This window comes from Prosopis cineraria, unplaced genomic scaffold (assembly GCF_029017545.1).
Source record: "Prosopis cineraria cultivar Desert tree isolate PC_DT_omini unplaced genomic scaffold, ASM2901754v1 PC1101, whole genome shotgun sequence".
Lineage (NCBI taxonomy): Eukaryota > Viridiplantae > Streptophyta > Magnoliopsida > Fabales > Fabaceae > Prosopis > Prosopis cineraria.
Window position 1 is genome coordinate 18,080 of NW_026556426.1, and position 4,998 is coordinate 23,077.

Below are 4,998 nucleotides of genomic sequence, written 5' to 3' on the forward strand. Positions count from 1 at the left end.
ATGTTTAAGAATAAAAAAATAATAAAAATAAGTATTTTTTTATTTTTTCTTATTTTCTAAAATAATAATTTCATGAATTTAAAAGTTTTTTTCATTCTTCTATTTAAAATAATATTTTTATTTTTTTTTCGAAGATATTTTTTAAAAATATGTTAGTAAATAAATTTTTTTATTTTAAAAATAGAAAATTGCCATCAGGCCCTAAATTCCTAATCTCGCTAATCTACTTTTTCTTGTTCGGCGACCAAACAGTTATTATTTCCTTTTTAGTAGGTTCAAGTCTTTTTCTTCTTCCTCAATCCTCTCATTTCTTCCCTTTTGGGTGCTTTTGACTTCCCCTTACTGGGTTCCACTACCAGAGGCATGTCAACAGTGAGAGATCCTGCTATAAAGCTATTTGGTAGAGATATTCCTGTAGATTCACACGCAGCATCGATTCCCCTCAAGTTATGGTATTCTTTCACTTTCCTTTGTTCTGTCCTTTTCAATTTTCAATTCTTCTTTTCTTCGAATATTCATTGCCGCTAAGTTGTTACGAACTTGTAATTGCGTTTTTGTTTTGAACCATACATTCTGTAACTGGTGACTTTTGAGTGATGTGTGTTTCTGTTGGATGAAATACTTGATTTTCGCAGGAAGCGCAAGTTCTAGATGCATTTATTAACTTTCTTTTTTTGGGATTCCGTGATTGATGTATCGTTATAGCTTTGAAAGCTTATTTAACTACAAGAAAATCCTTTTGGTTTGACAACTGCTTGCACTCGTTGCTGTGCGGGCAATTTAATTATCTGTAAACTAATTAAAGTGGCAGGAGCACTGAAGCACTATCTGAAGGTGGTTTGATAACTTATCTCAATGGCGGTGGCGTTATACATTTGTGTTCCAAAAGGAGACTGAAATGAAAAGGAAGAAACTTGGTGGAGGATTTTAAGAAAAGATAAAATGTAGGTTTAGCTCTACTTGATTGTGTCTTTCAAAAAATATTTATTCACTTGTCATTTCTCATATTTATTGGAGAATCTAATAGCAGATAACCATGAAACTTTACCTAGTCCGGTGGTAAAAGAAAATGTGCTATAACTTTTTGTGATTTTTTTGTTTGGTTGGGACTTGATTGTTCAAAAATGATGGACGCCTTGAATTGGATCACTTATAGACCACCTCACGAGACCAACTTAATTAGGTGTGTTCTCTCAGACATATAAATTGACGTTTGTGCAAGATGATTTTTATGCTTCTGTTATGTTGGAACACGGAACTGTAGGACTTTCAACTTGACTCTTATGTCATATTTTCCATATACTATAAATGGGCTTATATCTGTGTGTGTAGAAATTGCATGCAAATTTTATAGCTAAAGATTAATTTGTTATGCTAGCCTCTGTATTTTAATCACAGAGCCTTTTGGGCCCAATGTAAATCTTCTGCTGTATTCAATGGTATGCCCTTTGATACAATATAGTCCTCAATTGCAGAACAGGTATGATAAATCGACAATTGAAGGTGATGATCCTTTCAAACCTGGCAAGCAGCATAATCCTTCTGAAGAAGCAGATGAAAACGGTCGTAAAAGTCATACTTTTGAAGTGGAGGCCAAAATAGTTCATAGAAATAAGGACTACAAGGCTGGTAGTAGGGATATGGATCATCAAGAAAAGTTTTGAAGAAACCAGATAAGGTGCTGCCTTGTCCTCGCTGCAACAGCTTGGAGACTAAGTTTTGCTATTTCAATAATTACAATGTTAATCAACCTAGGCATTTCTGCAAAAATTGCCAAAGATATTGGACAGCTGGGGGGATAATTAGAAATGTTCCTGTGGGGGCTGGAAAGCGCAAAAATAAACATTTGCCCTTGGCTGTTGGCCCAGATGTAGTATCTGTCACCCACACAGACTCCAACTCTCTTCCTACAGTTTCAAGACCTGCTGGAGGAATGGGAAATAACCCTAGAATTGGGGAGGAAGCTCCTCCTTGTGAATCCTTGGAAACTGTGTTAAATCTAGAAGGCCAGAAAAAAACCGAAATTGACTCCTCTATTGGTGATGATAGTGAGGAGCCTTCCAGAGATTTTGAATCCAGGGAAAAGGAATGCTCAGCAAATGAAATTGAGCAGGTAGGTTTGGAGCAACACTTAAATGGTTTTAATCCTCTACATCCACTTCATTATTATCCTGTACCTCCATGGGCTTACCAATGGAGCCCATGTTGGAATTCAATGGTAACTAGACCCAATCCTGCTTATATGGGCTCTGCAACCATGATGGCAGTCCCAGGTTTCACTGCACCACATAGAATTATCAGCAGCACCTTTTTATTCATGTCCCCTGCCAAGCTGGACTGGCCAGAAGGAAGAGGTTCCATTTGTTGGGCCTACATTTAGTGGCATCCCATCACCTTCCTCTTCCAGTAGCAACAGTGTTTGTTCTGGGACTAAGTCTCCAACCTTAGGAAAACATTCCAGAGATATAAATACTCAGACAGGCGATGCAATGAGACAGAATCTTTGGGTACCTAAGACTTTGAGAATTAATGATCCAGAAGAAGCTGCAAGGAGTTCTATATGGTCTGCTTTCAGTATAAAGAATGAACAGAACAAACCCATTATCAAAGGAAGCGTTTTTAAATCTTTTGAACCGAAGTCAAAAGGTGCAAGTTCTCATATTTCAAATACTGATGAAATTCTGAATGCAAACCCTGCTGCTTTTTGTCGCTCAGAATCTTTTCAGGAAAGAATGTAAAATATTGCATTTCATTCCGCATTTATGTTGTGGAGAACAAAACCATGTCATGATGGCATTTGTCATTGTATGAAGCATGGAGGATTCCTGCTTCTTCCATTCTGTCATGGCTAATTACAGGTCACTGTGTCTCAGAAGATAGCTATGGCACAAGCTTTTCAGGGAATTTCAAGTTATGTGATCTCTGGTTGTTAAGAATATTTGATTATGTGACAACCAATACTTTGAGATAAATTGATACCTTTCATGTTCAAACCTCAAGGACCACCTCATAAAAGAGCCATCTCAGTCAAAATGTTCTATTGCATATTCTATTGCATGCGATTACAGCGATTTTGTGTTAAGAGGTATGACCTTTGAACTCCATAGCAGTTGCAATCAAGATAATTTGTCTGTTCCATTTAATTTTTTAGTTTAGTTCATCTAGTAGCCAGTTTTAGGAGTTTACATGTGCCACTGACTTCTCCGTGCCCAATTTTTGAGAATTTACTAGATGTCTTCTATTGCTTCTTTCTCTTTTTCTCCTTTATGCAATCCTCTACTGTATCTTGAAAATCGATGATGAGAAATAGAAAGATGCTCAGAAAAGCTTCTTTCTATAAGCTGTTTTAGCAAATTTTTCTTGCTCGCTCTTTGTATTCTGAGGCAACCAAAACTATGCTATTTAAGACTGTCTATACTACAATCTGGTGAAGCCTTTCTTGCTTCAAGACAAGGTGTTTTCAGACACTAAATACATTGTAATTTGCTGGGAGGATAATCGCTTTTTTCTTATTTGACTTTTATTTTTATAGAGCATCTTTTCTTTGTTTCTTGTCCTTCTTATTGTACAATATTTGATGAAATTTTCTGTTTATCTTCATTATATACATGTTTTCCTTGATTCGCTGTGGCTTATCAATGTTGATCATGACATTTCGATGAGGTTACTGGACTGAGCAATATTTGCCTGCTGATATAACTTTCCTTTCTTGTTTATTTATTTATTTTATTTCATTTTTGGCTTTATGGGAAGGTTAGAAATTTTTCACACCCTTTTACACATAAAAGCTTGTTGAACATTGGGTCCTTCTTGTAAGATAAGAGAGATTGCTTATACTCTTACTTTATTAGAACTACTAAATTAATATTTGTAACATTCTTGTAAAATTCAAGAAGTGATGGGAAGGCCTTGCAAATGAAAATTCCTAGTCATAATTCTGGCAAGATAGATTTAAGTTGTGTAGCCTGTCTCTGCTATTTATTTAGGGAAAGGATAGGTATGATCACTTAACGACATTTCCCATGATCAAGATTTTAGTTAAACATTTCCTTCATTTTCTCTCTCTTCCATTCTTTTGAATCCAAACATATTGTGATTAGAAGATTAATGCAATGTTTGTTAGGTGAAAAATTGTTTTTTCGGAAGAGAAACAAGAAATATACCTCTCTTATATTTTCTTTCTAGATACATTTCTCATTTTTCTTTTAGGAAACACTTTTCCATGTATCAAACATGCAGTAAGGAAGCACAGAACTACCACATGCGGAAGTTTATGTCTATGCTTTGCATATCTGGCTGCTCAGCACGTTGGACTGACCAACCTATGATTTCATGTGTTCTTAGCCAATGCTGGAATGAACTATGAAAGTTTGTGAGAGTGGGACTCTCGTTAGTCACACATGATATATAATGCAAAATCACAACGTATGCTGAAGCTCTGTCTGGGATGAGATTTTTCATAGAATTGTTACACGTGGAACAACCCCCCACCCCCCCCAAATATGTAACCTTGGATTGCTCGGAAAAAAATTTTCATGTGTCATCATTTTATTGAGAAGTCTCATAAACGCCTGAAATTGTATTTATAACTTTTCCATTGAAAAAAAAAAAAAAGAAAAATCTTGAAAACCCTAGTAGAAGGTCAATTATGCAAGGCATTTGAACATTCATACTAGAGTTTCTTTCGGAACACTCAAAACATTATTGACTGAGATAAGTCTTTCATTGGGAGGCTGTTATCTTTTGTGCTTCTGGAAGCATACAGAAGTTATTCATGCTTTTCGTTCATATAAATTTATATTGTGGAAACAAATTTGCGATGGCAATGTGTGGAAACTTGGCAATTTTCTGGGGTAGCAGAAGTGTTATTTCTGATTAAATCAGGAGACAGGATTTTCAAGGGACCTGTATTCTTTTTTATGATTTCTCAAGCTTCAATTCATTTGAACACTTTGTTATCATTGAAAAATAAGAGAGGATCAATAAGCATTGGTTTTA

At 35.6% G+C, this 4,998-nt stretch overlaps 1 pseudogene; it reads left to right on the forward strand.

The window, feature by feature from the left end:
* The first annotated feature begins 305 nt into the window (after positions 1-305).
* Positions 306-4,767, forward strand: LOC129299259 (cyclic dof factor 2-like; annotated as a pseudogene).
* Positions 4,768-4,998: the final 231 nt, after the last annotated feature.